The sequence below is a fragment of the Epinephelus fuscoguttatus genome, linkage group LG18 (assembly GCF_011397635.1).
Source record: "Epinephelus fuscoguttatus linkage group LG18, E.fuscoguttatus.final_Chr_v1".
Taxonomy (NCBI): Eukaryota; Metazoa; Chordata; class Actinopteri; order Perciformes; family Serranidae; genus Epinephelus; species Epinephelus fuscoguttatus.
In genome coordinates, this window is record NC_064769.1 from 25,224,936 (window position 1) to 25,243,910 (window position 18,975).

The window sequence follows — 18,975 nt, forward strand, 5'->3', positions numbered from 1 at the left end:
ACCAGACCATTCTTCCTGCTCCGTTGTATCCGATTCCAGTAGTGTGTGAGCCTTTTGAACGTGTTTTGGTTGACTGTGTGGGCCCACTTCCTCGCACAAAAGCAGGCAATAAGTTTTTGGTGACAGTGATGTGTGCATCTACTCGATTTCCGGAGGTGTTTCCTGTCCGTAAGGTCACGACTCCTGTTGTTGTGAAAGCTCTGACGAAGTTTTTTTCGCTGTTTGGCTTGCCGAAAGTTGTACAGACAGACCAGGGTTCAAACTTCATGTCTCGTGTGTTTGCTCAGGTGTTAAAGCAGCTAAACATTAAACACTGTCATTCCAGTGCATACCACCCTGAGAGCCAGGGCGCTCGAGCGTTTTCACCAGACATTGAAAACCATGTTGCGTGCATATTGTCTGGAGTTCGAGAGGGACTGGGATGACGGGGTTCACTTGCAGATGTTTGCCATACGGGAGGTGGTTCAGGAATCTCTGGGGTTTAGTCCATCGGAGTTGGTATTTGCCCATTCTGTACGTGGTCCCTTGAAGCTCTTGAGTGAGAAGTGGTTGTGTGAGGGGACAGAGCAGAACTTGTTGGACTATGTGAGTAACTTCAGATTCAAGCTGCGCCGTGCATGTGAGATAGCAAGGAATAATCTCGAGGTGGCGCAGGTAAGGATGAAGGGATGGTTTGATAAGCGTGCTAAAAGCCGGGAGTTTCAGCCTGGTGACAAGGTTTTAGTGTTGCTGCCGATCCCTGGGTCTAGCCTGCAAGCTCGCTATAGTGGTCCTTACCTGATCCAGGAAAAGGTGGGTGATAGGGATTACCTTGTAGCCACTCCAGATCGCCGTCGAGAAATCGTCTCTGTCACGTTAATATGTTAAAACCTTATTGGGATAGGGATAAGGTGCAGGCGGAGTCCAGTTCTGAGGCAGGTGAGGTCACTGTGTCACCTGTGGTGCTGTCCTGAAGTTGCTGCACCATGTGTTAGTCTTGTGACAGGGAAAGTCTCAGCGCTGTCTAGTGCTGAAACAGATGACAGGGTTTTGTCTCAGGCCCTGACTAAGGGAAAGTTGTCAAACTCTGAGATCTTGAATGATCTTCCAGCTCGTTTGTCTCATCTCCCTGAGCCACAGTGCTCGGATTTGGTTGAGTTAATTGAGTCTAACAGGTCACTGTTTGCTGATGTTCCTTCTCAGACCCATTTGTTGAAGCATGATATTGATGTGGGGGATTCACCCCCGATTAAACAGCATCCGTATCGAGTGAACCCAGACAAGCGTCGTCGGCTTAAGCAGCAGGTGAAGTACATGGTGCGGCATAATATTGCTGAGCCCAGTAACAGTGCGTGGAGCTCCCCATGCTTGCTTGCTGATAAAGCTAATGGTGAAGATCGCTTTTGTACAGACTTTCGTAAAGTTAATGGTGTGACAAAGCCTGACTGTTATCCTCTTCCCAGAATGGAGGATTGTGTGGATCGTGTTGGGGGTGCCAGGTTTGTGACAAAGTTGGACTTGCTGAAAGGTTATTGGCAGGTCCCTTTGACTGAAAGGGCAAAGGAGATTTCTGCTTTGTTACACCTGATGACTTTTTGCAGTATACGGTCATGGCTTTTGGTATGTAATGCGCCAGCCACCTTTCAGCGTTTGATGAATGTTGTCCTTTCTGGTCTGCCGTTTTGTGAAGCGTATCTGGATGATTTGGTTGTCTGTTCTGAGTCATGGTCTGAGCATATGGAACATTTGCGCAGTGTTTTGTCGCTTGGAGGAGGCAGGGTTGACAGTGAACTTGTCCAAATGTGAGTTTGGGCAGGCCACGGTGACGTACCTTGGGAAAGTAGTGGGTGGAGGTCAAGTTCGTCCTGTGTGAGCAAAGGTGGAGTGCATCGAAGCTTTTCCTGTTCCGACCAACCGAACAGAGCTTCGCCGTTACCTTGCGATGGTTGGTTATTATAGGGGCTTCTGCAAAAATTTTTCTGCCGTTGCCTCCCCCTTAACTGATCTGTTGAGTCCAAAGGTAAGCTTTAATTGGTCCAATGCCTGCCAGTCGGCGTTTGAGCAGACAAAAGTCTTTTAGTGAATGCACCTATTCTTGCGGCACCCGGTTTGATCAGCCCTTTAAGCTGGCTGTGGGACGCGAGCGATACTGGCGTCGGCGCTGTCCTTCTGCAAGAAGGTTCGGATGGGGTTGAGCATCCAGTTTCTTATTTTTCTAGGAAACTCGATGTTCAGCAGAAATGGTACTCAACCATTGAAAAGGAAGCGCTGGCGCTTGTTATGGCTCTGGAGCACTTTGAGGTTTATGTCGGCTCAACTATAGCTCCTGTTATTGTTTATACCGATCACAACCCGCTTGTTTTCCTACATAGAATGCGAAACAAAAACAGACGTTTGATGAATTGGAGTTTGCGGTTACAGGCCTTCAATGTGGAAGTCAGACATATCCGTGGCAGGGATAATGTTCTGGCTGACGCATTGTCGCGCCTGTGAATGGTTGTTCCTGAACAATGTATCCTGTGAAGACTGTAAGTTTTTTCCTTGTTTACTTGTTTTGTTTTGTTTTTCCTGATATGCATTGTTCAGTAACTTAGGGTGGGGGTGTTACATGCCCCCCCCCTTTGCTCCTTGATCCTTGATCCTCATCCTGTGTCTGCCTCTTCTCCACCAGGTGTGGCTGCACACTAATCAAGAGTACTTATAAAGAGGGGGAGGGGAATGCAGCTGACTCTCTTTTCCTCACTCTGGCCTGGCAGCAGCAGCAGCAGGAGCTGCTGCAGTGTTTTTTGGTGAGACCTTATGTAGCTTTTTTGGTTTCCTTTATTTTCTCTTTTCTGGTGGGTCCAGTGGTTCAGTTTTCGTGGCTTCTTTTCATTGTTTAGGGTAGTTGTTTATGTTAGGGTAGAAGGGAGAACCGTGTTCCGCCGGCCCCATGTGGGCTGGGCAGTGGTGGCTCCCTTTCTTTTGTTCTTTTCAGCTGGCCCACCAGTAGTTAGTTAGTTTGGGAGGGGGGGGGGCTTATTTAGTCAGGGTTTTTTTTTTCTTGTATGACTTGGTCTTTTGAGTTGGTCACATTTTGTTGATTAATAAAAAAAAACATGCTTTTCAATCGCAACTCCTGGCTCCTGTGATTATGTTCGATCCCACTGGCACGAGCTGATTCATGGGATCGTAACAGTACCGAAAGTAGGTGCTTATATGGAACCGGTACCTATACAATCGATACCTACCGGACTGAAACAAAACGCACATTATGGTGCCTCCTTTTGGTGCTTTTTTTAATGCTATGTCTCTCTCTATTGGACATTACACATAACAGAATCATTCATCATTCATTCGTTCATTTGTTGAGTGTATATTATTATTTAAAGGTGCGCTAAGCACCGTTGCGCATCACTTCTGTTTACTTTCAACAATGTTATCAAACACAACGGAGCTATCTCGCCCCCTCATCCTCCGTGACTCTGTCATGAACGAGCGATAGCTGCTAGTTACCCTGGATTTACACACCTATTCAAGGGATAGTGCACTCAACATGAAAATTCACCCTTTATCTACTCACCCTCATGCCGATGGAGGGCCAGGTGAAGTTTTAGAGTCCTCACAACTCTTGCGGGGAGAGGAGGCAGCAACACAACTCCACCTCATGCAGGCTTAAGGTGCCCCAGATTCAAACGTCCAAAAACACATAATTGAAACCACAAAATATCTCCATACTGCTCGTCCATAGTGATTCAAGTGTCCTGAAGCCCCGACATAAGAAGTTGTTTGGAAAAACGTCATTTGAACTCTGTTTTTAGCCTCATTGTAGCCTGTAGCTCTAGCTGCCTCTCTGGGCACTGTGTTCGTGTGTGCGGCTGCTTTCGCTGGTCTCGCGCTGGCTGGTTCTGTCTGGACCCAAATGTTTTTGTTGCCATTTGCGGAGCCTGGGCTGCCTACAGACACCAGACTTTAATAAAGTTAATATTATTGTAGTGTTTATTTGTTAAGTGTCCTTTATTATATTTTAAAAGTGTTAAAATAAAAACATTGTTTTTATTATAATTTAAAACTGTTATACAAAATACTCACACACTTCTGAAAGGTGGCCCATTTGTGCCACTTTTCAACCTCCATAAAAAAACCTCATATTTTGAGGTATCAGTTCAGGCACCATTTAAGCACCGGTACCGTTTTAAAAGAATCTGTTTGGCACCGGTATCAGGAAACACCCAAACGATATTCAACCCTAGTCATGAGTCTCTGCAGCTGAAAAGGACAAATCTCATTGTCTAACTCTTCACACAACTCACTCCCCCAAGACTTAAGCATTTAAAGGGTTGATTTGGATTCACCCGAAGTCACAAAGTAAGACAAATAAACTAAGTGATTGAGGCAGCAGTAGACCAGCAGCTCCTGTGTTCAGCAAGTTAAAATTACTGTTTTCGTTAATGGAGTCTGGTGGCTTTGACGAGAGCATCCCCTGTTGGGAAGGGCTGTCTGTTGCAAAGTAAACAGTGAAAAATATTCAAAATACAGTGCACACATAAACTTTTTTAGGTGGCTTAAATTTGTTTTGTTGCCCCCCATCCACAGCAGTAAATTGCTTAGCTTCTGTGTCAGTACTCCTGCCTGCTTCTCCAAACTGGGGGTGTACCAAACGACAACTACCGTATGTTATACACTGACTATGGATAATGACCTCAAACAACCCCACTTCAAAAGATCCAAACAATCCCTTTAATGCGATTTAATTAAAACAGTAAGGCTGGATTACAAGAATTCGTCTGAATGTGTAAATGAAGGCAGTTTGAATCCAGTGTGGGAATGGGCAACTCTACCACCCAGGCACCATGAAAACTACTATATAAAGATGTTATTACTGAATGTATGGCTATAGCTGACAAAACGCAGACTATAAATAGCGTCACAAATGGCGTTTCATGTCATGAAAATCCTACACAAACAACCGTCTGCTGTCCTCACCCCTGCTGCTCACAGTGTCAGAATAGAAACAGAACATATTTGAAGATTCCCATGAGAGGAGTTAGCAAAACACCGCAAGTCGTTTCTGCTCTCTCTCCTTCTGACTGTGCACGAGGCTCCGCTGTTCCCTACAAGTTTTTATTTTTATCATAACGGACAGCTGACACAGCCGCACAAAACGTTTCACCGCCCTCAAACTGAAGAAAATTATGGAAAATGACCAAAAAGCACACACGACACCCCTCTCACCTTTTCCTTTTTTACCCCCAAAATTGGATGGCGAAGAAGCAGAAAGTGAGACAAATGAGAGGAGACACATGAGGGAACGCTCCATTGGGAGTTGACCACTAATATCTCTGGACAAAGCGTCAGCGCTGCGGTTTCTTCATGAAAGTGATGTTATGAGATTTGATTGAACATGTGGGAAAATTACAAAACACAGGGAATGTTCTCTTATGGGGGCAGGGGGTATCTGTTCCAATTTTTAATGCTATAGATTGAATTGAAGCTACACTCGTGGTCAAAAGCTGCTGCTGGACGTCAGAGGGAAGATATGTGCAGTGTGTGGGGCTCATATGTTTAACGTGTATATGTTTAAGTGTCATGTATCATCTGATATACGAAGTCAAAACATCTACTTGGGGCCTCACAGAGATTTAAGGATAATACGTCCGTGTTTTGCTTTTGAAGAACACCATATAAGTCAGTCCAGCCAAGTGACCCGTGTCTCAACTGAATGAGAATTCATTTGTGGTGATAAGAAGTATAAACATCATCTTTGCTCTCTAAGCAGTATATTAGTGTTTTGATCCAACTGCGCATGTGAATTTAAACGTGAGTCTTAAGCTGCTGCATGAATCCAAAATGCCCCCAGATGTTTAGGAAAGCATTAATTTAATGATGCTGAATCACATATTTGTTTATGATTGACTTAAAATGGTTTTTAACTTCATCCCTACAAAGATGTTGTATGTAGTTTTCACATAATGTCATGCGGGGTCATATCTCTGGAATAAGCAGGGCTTTGTTTTGACTCATGAAGAGCAATAGATGAAATAAATAAGTTTGCAGGAGGGTCTGTTTGAGGATTTCTGCATAACAATTCGATTAAAATGAACTCAATAAACTTGTAATCTTCCTCGAGGCAGTGGGGACAACTGTTGCTGGCAGACATTTGTTGCTGACTTGAATTCCCTCCTTACAGTTGTGTCAGGATGTCCAGATAGACGTCCTTATACCTTCAGATCTCAGATGATAATTGTCAGATTCAGACCTTGTCGTCAGTATCAGAGTAATCCAGGTCTGCACAGTGCAAACAGGAAGGGCAGCATGACTTTTACATGATGCAGATGTGCCAAAATGTAAACACATATGCTGAAAAAAAACAGAGGTTAGTTTAATATTCAGACATTCAGCCATGTTCATCCTCTTCACCAGGCTACTGTAGTTATGCAGTATGAGATGGAGCTTGGCTTGACGTTAGTGTTAGGGTCAAAGGGTACAGATGACTGTGGGCCCAAGGACGGGGAGGCATGAAAAGGTCAAAGGCTGACCTTTAAATTAGATCAAGTACAAGAGTACAATATCATGGACAATACAATTGTATACAAAGCTACAGTGAGGATAATATTATCATATTAAACTAGAGGATCTAAGACATCCACTGGTATCAACCATGTTTTGGGATCTTGAAGGAAAGGGGGCCAAATAATGCTCCAAAGCTATTTAAATTTTGGCGAGGGAAAAAGGAAGGAAGCCATTTTTCTTTTGTATTTCTGCACACTGAGGTCCTTTAACAGTCTTGCAATTTCATAAACTAGGTATGACTGGAAAATAGACAGTTGTCAGCCATGTAAGGGTTAATCCACTAGTAGGTGTGTTCCAAGCGGTTTTAATGCACGACGTGGGGGCGAAGAACTACCCGATGAAGAACTACCCGATGCACTTCGCCTCCGTGAAGTGCATTAAAACCGTTTTGAACACACCTACTAGTGGATTAACCCGCTTATACCATGGTCATTTGCCAAGAATATAGGAATGAAAGGATTCGACAACTTTTGGTGAAAGTTTCGTATTCAAAATCGAAAGTTTTTGAAGCAAGAGCTTACCATTGTCATGACAAGGAATAAACTAGTCCCTTTTACAACCACGGCATTTACAGTAGTCACAGTAGGACAGGATGAGGCTCAATCGCTTTAACAAAGCCAAAAGTATTAGTAGTAGGCATCCCATTCCTCAAAATCCTTGTACTCTCCAAATAAGTTAAAATCTGTTTGTTTTTCCCTCGAATGTTGTTTGACGGCTGCAGTGTTTTTTTTTTCCCTCGGCAGTTGACAGTTTGACAGCTGCGCTCGTTAATGTTGCTATGGTTACAGGCTGGTTAGCGGATGAATTTAGACAGCTATAAAGTTTAGCCGAACTACGTGTGCATTAAAGGGTTTTAACGCATACCTGCTGACCAATCAGAAGAGTATTCACCCAGACCATGGTATAAATAGTCTTTACACTGTTTCAGTTCTGCCCACAATTTGACTAATATTTGATTAAAGTAGTATTTTTTTCATGATTTGATCTCATGATGTAATAATAACTTTAGGGCTGTAGTCAACCACAGAAAATCTTGGTCGACTAAAGTCGAACATAATCTTCAACTAGCCTAATCGATTAGTCGTGAGGAAAAAAAAAATCTGCATGTTATTTTTACTTCTGCGGTGGTGGGTCTGTGTCTCTCTGCTGTTACACCTCCAAAACACTAGGAGAGAACTGGAGAACTGTGTTAAGTGCTGTAAAGTTTAGTTGATTCAAAACACACATTAAACTTTGCTTAAAGGAGCTATATGTAAGAAATCTAAAGCAAATAGTCGTAAAATCCTCCGATTATGTCACAGAGACTAAGGAATAATGTTCATATAACATACTGATCTCACCGACAACAATAGTACAGCCAGAATATTCGCATTTAAAAAAAAATAATTACGGTCCGCAAATCATGTTCATGTTTTGAATTTGTGTTTTGGCCTGTTGCGCCACCCACCGCCGTCTACCAGTCACGCAGTCAGTAGAGTCTCAGCATCAGTTACAGTTACGACTGAGCTACAGCAGCACGGCAAGCAGCATTAGCAGTGTCCCGGTACATAGCAATAGCAGTCTCCTCAGCTGTATCCCGGCAGCAGCGTTAGCAGCAGAGAAGCCGGACTTGCTCGAATGGTCCGCTGGAAAACCGAAGATCACGGACGCGGTGACGCGGCCCTGCCACGGCAGCTGCCCGTGGGCAAACAAATCAGTCTCCAGCGTGCCGCTGTCAGCAACCTCGAATCTGTAGGGGAGGGGGGCGGACCCTGAGGCTTTGGAATAACCTGCCCGAGGATATAAGGCTGTCTGAGTCACTGGCTTCATTTCAGTCTCTCCTCAAAACACACTCTTATCGTAAAGCATATCCTGAGTTTATCTGAGCTGTCTGTTTTATCGCTATCTTATTGATTTTGTTTCCCATTTATTATCTTGATTTCAGTTTTGGTCTTCCTTCTTTTATCCTTTGCTTAGATGAAATTTTATGATGTTATTTGTTTTATTCTCCTTGTGTTTTAAATGTTTTGAAAGGTGCTATTTAAGTAAAGTTTATTATTATTCTTATTATTATCAAAACCATGCAAGCTGGTTTGACACACTGTTGGCAGTTTACTGAAGGGTTTGTGGGCAATGAGTTGGTCAAATGTTGGGTACTGTAGTTTTAATAATGTGTACAAACAGGAAATATTGACAGAAAAATGTACAACCTACCGCAGTTTGACACCTCATTGCCCAGGGTTACTCTGTTTTCCAAGTCAAGACTAAAACCTTTTTACTGAGCACATCTGTAAATCGTTGATATTTTTAGCGTCCACCATTTGTTTTTCCTGACAAGATTCACCCTGGGCAGCTCAAACCACCAAGTAAAGGTCAAGGAAAGACTGTGGTCTGGGTTCAGTACTAAAGTCAGCCTAAGTTAACTACATCTTGAATCTTGAATCATGTTGACATCTTTTACTACAGATTTTTTTTTCTGACCTTAACCAAGAGTTTTAGCATCCCAATCCAAACCACACCTGGGACACAGGAAGCTAACCTCGCTCTCTTGTACTTTTTATTCCCAACAATCCACCCCAAGCGACACTTCCTGCATCGGAACAAAGTGCTGCCGCAGTTACATTTCCTCCAAAACAAATTTGCCAGAGCAAATTAGTTGTGCTTGAATGTAATTTGTAGAGGACAGGGTTTCATGTTTGTGGTGAGGTTTCTGACCTCAGACTCTCATTCCATGTTTGTTTGTAATCCGGATGCCTGTTTCCCTGAATTTCCTCCTCAGTATTATCTAATGCTGATCCTCTCCCCTGGTGGCTGCTGGGAGTCTCTGCCGCGACTGTGTGTGTGACAGACAGATGGACAGACAGAGAGACAGACAGACAAGAGTGTGTTTAGAGTGTAAACACACTCGCTGGACAGAAAACACACAAAACAGAGGAGCAGAAGTTACAGAACATTTCTGTTTATAGTTCCCCCCTGGCCTCCACACTCTGGATATGCCTCCACATGGGACTCTGTGTGTGTGTGTGTGTGTGTGTGTGTGTGTGTATGTTCCTGTGGTTACTGTGGTGAATGGTCTGCTAACAACAAGGTAATCGCAGGGACTGACCAGGGGGAATCCACCCGGACTTCCGTTCAGGTGTGTGTGTGAGTGTGTGTGTGTTTTCTAGTTGCGTGTGAGGTCCCACAGTCTTCACACTAAGGACACATTATTAAATTCTTCCACAGTCGAGGACTTTTTGCCACTTCAGGCTAGTTTAGGATTTCCATTTGTTCTTGGATTGAGTAAAAGTTAAAGTGGCCAGTGAGTATATTGTAATTCTGTAGCTGCAGATCAAATATTTCTCTCTCTTACAGGACCCACACAATGAAACATGAACCTGCAGCTGGATGGAAACAGCTGGAAAGCACCACGATGAGGCTGAGGAGACAAACCCTTCTAAAGAAAATGATCCTGAAGATGGATACCTTTGATCCTCAAATCTAAATAACACTTCATATTTATGATTAAATATATCCAACAATCTGTTTTGTAAACATTTTGGCAAACAATATGAATATGTTCCTCATTAAACATGATAAGCACATTGAGGCCAAGGTGAATATGAAGGTCTGATGTCTCTCAAATGACAAGACTTGTCTGAGTCTTTGATGGTTCGACTGTTTTACAGCTGCATTAAGTGGTTTATGACCACTAGAGGTCACTTTTCACTCTCACTTTAGCTCTGATTTGGTCTCTATTTTCTATCATTTTCTGTCTATTAGTTTTGGCTCCCTGCAGTTTTGTGTCTGGCATGTAGTGTATTCTAAGAGTGAGTTCATTTACAGGAGGCCTGTGAGAGCCAGGGCTTGGAAAAAACAAAATAATGAACAAACAGTGGCCAAAAGCCGCTAAATACAGTTAAAATCGATGAGGAACTGCAGAGCTGGCTGTTCCTCTCACTGGGTTTGTCAGCACGAGGGACCCGCTCACATTACTCAGCCATGTGATTTGAAGGTAGATTCAAAAACGTCCTTATTACAGATTTAATTCTCTGATGTTTGATGCTGAGTTTATATATTTAAATTCAGTCTGTCTCAATCTGTCTGTCTATCACAACACATTCAGGAGATCGACACACAGAGGTGTGATACCAGCCGCCTACACTCTGCCATCACATTTTCATTTCAGTGTCTCTCTGCATCTCGGCCTCAGAAAACAGCAGTTAACTCATCATCTTGCATTTTTATTTTCAATACGCAACCACAAAGTCCAGTTTCAAAGGCGACAAGCTGACTGCCACCAAGAATTAAGGAAGTTCTGAAGGCAAAAGGGGTCCAACCCCGAGGTACTGTACACCTAGCAAGGTGTACAGTACCTCGTAAAGTGGTATTGTTCCATATCATGACCCCCCAAAATACACTTTATGACCACCTGGAGGGTCCCAGTCTCTACTTTGAGAACCACTGCCCTGCACATGTCAAATATGGTGAGAACTTTCAACTCGTTTTTTTCTAAGCAAATACATTTTTCCCCCATTTTTGGCAGGTGAGTAACTATTTCAGTCTTTGCGCATCCTGTGTCATGGTATCCACATCATAACTTGAGCTCCATCTTCAGTAAGACAATATGAGCATCAAGCCCAGACTAATACTATACCGTGTGGGCCTGAAACACATTTTTAACAAGCCTTTATTGCTGTTGGCGGTGGCAGACAGCAATTACACACAAAGCCCCTCGTCAGGAAGCCTATTTGGTAACAGCAAACATGATTATCCCCGATCATTCCCTTCGCCTCTGAAAACAATCTTGGACTTGATTTGCTGGGTTGATTGGTGCTGACCCCCGAGTCTGCTTGCTATTAACCAATCAGGGACAATCCAGAGGAGGTTTTCATTATTCTGTGAGCCCTCTCAATACTCACTGACTCCAACACAATCTCCTCGGGTTTACTTACTGTCTAAAGCATGAAGATCTCAAGGCTTTGTCTCATAGCACAGCAGTGCCAGAGCTGGACCCAGGTTTTCTAAAAGCATCTTGGCTCGGAGATTATTCGGAAGTTAGAAGAGGAACAGAAAATTATTTTTAACCCCATACGAGACAGGGATGCCGTATTTCATCCTTCTATGGGCCGCTGGAAATTAGTCATGTTAGTTTTTGTTCCTGTGTGAATCCAGCATAATCTGCTTTTCTAAGAGATATGTTCACTGTAAAAACATTTTGCTGTAGGATTTAAAATATGATTTTTTAATAAAGTCCTTCAGGGGATTATCATTTATCGTCTTCCATGTGGAGGTAAGAGGTGAGATTTAACATCAAAGCAATAACCGTGAGCCTAGCCAGGTTCAAGGAGGCTAAAAAAAGGAGAAGTCAAAGCATCATATTATGTCATATTATTGATGTACAACACATGCGCCATTTGAGCACTTGCTAAAAGGCTAAATGGGAGGCACACAATCATAGAAAATAGGGAGATTCGTTTCATGGGGACAGTCGAAGTCAACTTTGGGTTGGAATATATTTTATATGAAAAATAAAGATGAGGAACACGCGTCATTAAATCTGCAAAATGTTCTGCAATTATTGTAAAGATCTTAAATAAAAGACCATTAACAAAAGCCAAAAGCTTTCTATTTAAAAACATTCTACTGTATACTTGCCACCATCCATTCGAGCATACCCAGAAATTTCAAGAGCACCTGAGCGTTTTTTGTACCAGGCTGTAAATGTGTTCATTTTGCTGTAGAGTTGGTCGCTTTAACCTTGGTGTCTATGGAATTTATTGGCTTCTAGAGCCAGCCTCAAGCAGCCATTTAAAGAATTGCAGTTTTTGGCACTTTCATGTTGTCTTCATTTTTTAGCCCTGGAGGCTGCTTGGTCATACCCCATAGATCCCATGGGGTCAGAGACCATGTCCCAGCTTCCAACAGAAAGTCTTAGCCAGGTTCAGGATTGGCTCCCATGGAGAAGCTTGAGGCCTAACCAACCAGCTAGTCCTTATCCTTTCGACCTTTTCTCTTGTAAAACCCCCCAAATACTGTTTGGAAACACTTCTGATAAAGCATACATCTCACCTTTGTGTCCCTCTTCCAGCTAAGTTTTCTAGCACAGTGTCTCACTCATTGTGGTGCACCAAGCTGTAATGGGCTCATTACTGCCCCCTGTGGCAACCTCTGAGGCTGAAAAATGAAACCATGAAATTGCAGTTCCTCAAATGGCCACTAAAGGCTGGCTCCAAAAGCGAGTCAAACCCCATAAACTCCTATGTTAAAACGCTTACAGCACAAATAAACATGTTCACAGCATGCTACAAAAAACAGATTTGGTCTCTTTACCTAATTTCCACATTCATGACAACTACAGTGGGTGAATTCAAAATATAACTCACACGTTTAAAATGCAATAAGGCTTAAATTTATGTACATGAACGTCATGTCTTTGAGTGACAGGCTGTCTGTGAGGCATCACCACAGTCAGTTAGTCAAGTCCACACCTCGCTCCTCCACAGTTCCACCCTCTTGTCCAAATTTGGTCACTTCTAGTGACAAAAAAACAACAATATGGCGACGGTCAAACTGTCAAAGTTGAGGCCTAAAAATTGGAGTCAACTGTATTTGATTTTCCCTGCTGTTCTTGAAGGCTGATTCGGAGCACCTGGGCTGAGGGCTCCTGGGGAACTAAATTACACTACACTATTTTCACTCACTCAATTCTACATCACTGATTTACTGATTAGCCACACTCCACATGTAGTTTTTTTAGTGTTTTACTTTGTTACAATTTTGATTTAACGTCATCCACTGTATCTTCCCGTATCTGTCATGGCCTAGGAGCCAGGTTATGACAAAACCAACAGGTGACGTCATGCTGACTACATCCCTTGTATTTTTAAACAATCAATAGGTGTGACACAAAGATTCATGCTTCATCAGAGGTGTTTCCAAACATTTATCTTCAGCGTTTCAAGAGAAAAGACGTCAAGGATGAGGATTAACTGGTCAGTTTGGCCATCTACATCTCGCAAAGTTCTCCATTAGCTCACCTGAGCTTCTCTACAGGAACCGTCAGGGTCTGTCCCAAATGGGTCACCCTGAGCCTGATGACATGCTTTGCTTAAAGACAATTCAGAAACAATGATTGCAATCGTTGTTGTGTTTTGGCCAAAATATGACTTAGGCTATGAGGCTAACAAAATGATACAACCTGATCAACAGAGTAAGCCACTTAAAGTGAGCACTGAGACTCACACCCTTCTTGCAAACACTATGTAACCACCCTGTATGAATTAGGCTATGTGTGTATGCTCAGTTACGGACTGCAGAGCGATAGAAGCAGCATCAGTTGCTGTAATTTCAGCTCTAACATCCTACATGTCTATCTCCTCTTTAACCACTAGATGTAGCTACAATACTAGCTATAAAAACTGTCTCGCTGTCTAACTGTCAGGTTGACTGTGACTTTATATTGTAAAGAGTTTCAGCAGTAGGCCTTTTTTTCCGCAATAGACAGTTTGACATGTTAGAGTAGGAAAAGCACAGGTGAATACATTCAGCTGCATTGGTTTCAGGGTCCCTGTGTTGTGCATGCTGGCTCTGTCACACTGTTGTAGCTCACTGACACACTTCAGTAGAACTGAGTGATCATTAATGTTACTGCTGACACCTGTACTTTTCCTGCCATGACAAAACCACTGCTGTGATACAGACTTGTTAAACAGCAATGGAAATGTTGTTGTATGATACATACCCTAAAGTGTCATCGTCACCTTTGGGTTTAATTTTAGCATTGTTTTGACATTCCTGCAGATTTATTGGTGTTATATGACTGTATATGTTCTTTTCTGCCCTTTTCCCTGCTGAATTAATTTGTTGTAAAAAACAACAACAACAACAACAACAACAACAACAACAACTTATACTACTATTTCCACACAAAAAATAAAATCAAGCAGCCTTAAACACTTCAAATATTTTTTCCTTGCAGCTTCATTGCATAGTGCAGACATATTGCATGCTTGGTGCACCCATGCACACTCCTTTGCTTACAGATTTCCTGCTTTCAGGTCACTTAAATATAGCAGGCACAGGTGCAGCAGCAGCACACTTGTTATAATGGAAAGAAAGAAAAGAGAGAAAAAAAAACAAGCAAGAAAAAAGAAAGAAAGCATTTCTGACATTTTTGTTTGGCTGTCAAACAGCTGTCAGTGACTGTTCATTGCTGATAAGCTATTAAAAAAATGTAGTTGCATGCCACATGCTTTACCAGTCCCTCAAGGTTTTCACAGGCTTTTTTTTTTGTGATTGTTGCTGCCTGAAATGTCTCATTTCATGGAAGCTTTTCCAAAAAATTGCGATGCTTGTTGCAATGTTATATAGGCTATTTTGAGAGGCTCCTCTTCTGTTTTATCTGTCTGTATAGCACAAGCTAACACAGAAACCCCGCAGCAGCAGTTAACTTCACACTGACAGCAAAATGGCTTGACTGACATTAAACCTAATGTTAGCCATGTAATGCTAATAGTTAGCCCTGTCACTGTGTGTCCGTGACTCCAGGAACAGACATCTGGTCCTGCAGCAGTAGTCTCATCATTAACAGAAAGAGGGGGACTGAGCGCTGCATGCAGCTATATAACTAGATTTTACCCCTTTTAAATTGTCAACTTTGCAGTAAAGTTGCGGTGATTGGACAAAATTGCAAGTTCGTGCAGAATTTATTGGGACTGGCCGAATTTGTGTTAATTGTTGTGATTGCAACATTGCAAGAAACCAACCGGATTAAGACAAACTTTGTATTTGGCAACAAGTTGATTTTTACCTTGTCAACTGACGGCATTCTAAGTCATCATATTTTTAGGATTGGGCAGAAGCAGTTTTTTGTGTTGTATCTTGAAGCAGAGGGGGTTGGTAGTTTAGGCATCAAAACTACTTGGTTACAGTGGGGAAAAGACTGTAGTTGACTGACTTGACAAAATAACTCAATGTTTACTTTTAGTTTCACACGAGACACAAACTCTAGGCTACTGGGTCAAAGTCCTGTGCTTGTTGGACCCATCCTCCTGCCTACCCTAAGCCGGCTTTCTCACTCTTCATACATCCATTGCCCAGAATGTCTAACAATTAAATGGATGGGTTTACATTGGAGTTTAAAGCCTGGTGCGTCTCACACAGAGGCTTAAGTGTGTCCCTGGTGTCACTATAATGACACTGGGAGCACCCTGTGTTGTTTATCATTTGTTTAAGCTGTACATGTTCTTTTTGTAACTATCACTTCGGGTAATTGGCACAGTTTTACATTACCAACCTGTTCACTCAGTGGGATGGCAGGTTTTAAACAAAGAAGATTAGGCTGCGGTATTTTCCATTGACTTCACATTGTCATGTTACGTAAATAAGTCTTGTCCTGTGTCACTCTTATTTTTAAATAAACATCATAAAACTCATCTGGACTTCAGCGTGGATTTTTTGAACGCGTCACAGGTAGAGCCCAATAGCCTTACAGCTGCTTTTTTCACTACTCTGCCCAAGCAGTGTATTTTGACGCCCTGTGAGTGACATCATTCTTACGTGGTTAATCAGAAATAGCTAACGCACTGAAGTGGTAGCTAACGTTACTATTTTTTCATGCTGCTGGTGACTTTTTAAACCAAAACGTGTACTCCACATCCTCATGGAGGATGTTGTGTAATAACTGTACCACACTTTCCTGGAACACTGCACCAGACTACATGGACATGAATGAAACATTTGCACACTCATCACTAAATTTAAACCTGGTTCAATGAGTCAAGTGGGTCATGTTCTGAGGAAAGTGACGAGTGCATTTTAAAGAGCCTGTGAGTTTAAGGGTGTGATTGATTAGTTCTGCTGAGTCAACAAGATGTCTTTTTTCAGTCACACCAAGTCTTTAACTTTGTTACAGGTTATCAAAGTACACAACTTGACGGCAGGCATTTTGTCTGCGTGACTTTTCTTGTGTTACAGCTAATCTTCCTTAAACATTTACGTTCCCTTCAGACACCTCAAGGAGTTAATCATATGCAGAATGAACAAACTCTTCTGTTCAGTGTCTGCTGAAGGACCCTTGTAATCCTTGAGAAACGTTGGGGGAGAAGAAAGGGTAATTTGGGGGCATGTCATGGGGTTATCAAGAGTTTAAAATTTCCTTCCTGTTTCTAGAGGTCTGACAAATGCAGCTTTTTCCACATAAAACAGTTATTTAGATCAGCTTTAAGCACTTAGTCACATACCACACATAAACAAGTAGTATTGTAGTAGAATTTTGCATTACTGTAGTTTTGAAGCAAACCCACAGGTTAATACATTACCGACACACAGGATGTGTTGTAACCTCTGTGTTTATATAATGACAAAAAGACAAGATGTAGGTGAGTGGAAAGTTACGGACAGACAGCACTATAATTGGTATTAAGCAGTTCTCCAACTCATTTTTGAAATAGGCTAAATTCCTGAAACAGCTAGGCACTGAAGTTTTTGACATACGTTACTCAAACAGGAGGAAACATTTATTAGGAACTATTTTCAGTGGAGGATTAATACAGTATCATGCAACTATTGTCTGTTTATCCAAAGCATGATACTGATGATATTTGTTATAATTTTATGGCATTTAACAACCCAGTCGCCAGAATAAATGTTGGCATTGTACGTTTCTACAAACCATGACTTTAATGTTATTATGCACTGCACTTGTATAGCACTTTTCCAGTCTTCCAACCCCTCAAAGCGCTTTTATAGTACATGCCTCATTCACCCATTCACACACAAACACACCGAAGCTACCATACAAGGTGCCACATGCTACTCAGTAACCATGCACACTTACTCACACACCAATGGAACAGCTATCAGGAGCAATTTGGGGTTCAGTATCTTGCCCAAGGATAGTTTGACATGTGGTCTGGAAGAGCCGAGGATCGATCACCAGTGTTCCAATTAGTGGACGACCCACTCTACCCCTGAGCCACAGTTGCACTGTTGTCACTGTACATTTTTGCAAACCATGAAAATCTTCCATAGGTTGTACATTTCAAATGTATCATTCTAACATATCTGATGTGACATAGTATATGACCTGACTTTATCACCAGAAGGTGGAGGGCATGGTAGGTGTGTCACTTAGGAAAGATGGCTGCCGAGCTGCAGACTAGTTGCAGACCACAGTTTGAGACCAACAAACAACAAAAACCCATTGTTGCCATGATGTCGTAGCTGTTTTTCCAGCAGCATTTTAGGCAATAAATGTGGGTATTTTGTAGCGTCCCCTCACTGCTGTTTTTACCAAGACATGGCTGGGTTTCCTACAGGGATAGTGCCCCCCCAAACCAGGTATTTTAAGCCAAAATATGATCTTTTCCTGACCATAACAGGTGGGTTTTGTCCCTGAACTTAACAACATGTGGAACACAGTGTTGTTGAACCATAAAGTCAAGTATCTGCATCATAATCAGGGCAGTAGTCACCATATACATTAAGGGGGACAGGTCCCCCGCAATGTTCAGATGTGCCCAAAATGCCCCCCCGCCCCCATATACATATCTGAAACTGAAAAACACCAACAACAAAAGAAAGAAGAAAGTTTTTTTCATTGCTATTCTACGATAGGCAACCACATACCACCATCTGAAATAATGTAATCATCATAATTATAACTATACATAACAAATCTTCATTATTATTACTATCGGTTCAAGTATTGATTGTATATACAGTTCTGCGTGTGGTTTGTCCAAGTAGAGTTGCCATAGCAGAATGCCAAGGCTGGTTGCCATGGTTCCAAAGAAACTAGTAGGCAACAGCACTCACAAAAGACTAGAGTCAAAATCTATGTTTTAATGTGTGTGACACTGTGATTGGTGCTAGAACTTTACCTATGTATATATATATAGTATTCAGTGTCTTTGCCTCTGTTTGATACACTGAAGAAGGCTTAGGCCGAAACGCATCTGTCATTTTGTTTGGCCGTGTGTTGCCCTATTAAAACATAGATTTTGACTCTAGTCTTTTGAGAGTGTTGTTGCCTACTAGTTTCTTTAGAATCCCTCTGCAACTTGCACCCATCACGATTGGAAATACTGGAGTTGTGCGTCGTCCTTCCTTCAGCTTCATGGTTGCCATGGTTGCCATCAATGTTGTTGCCAGACTGCCGTATGGGTAACGTTCCAGGCAGGCAATGTAAATTTGTCTCTCTATTCATTACTGAATAAAAGTGGAAAACGAGAAGGTAATATGAGCGTTACGTAGGCTATATTGTAACTGTTTATTGTGATTTTGTAAAGTGTTATGAAATTTTGATGTTGTGAATGGTTATTGTTTTGCAAAAAAGAAACATATCTCATGTGTTAGTGAATTTGTACATATTTTACTTTAGAATTTCAGTGGCAGGAAGTAAGTGTGTGTGTGTTTGGGGGGGTGGGGGGGCGTGCAGACTTGGTCCCCCTCCAATGTTGACTCCATGGCTCCAGCCTTGGT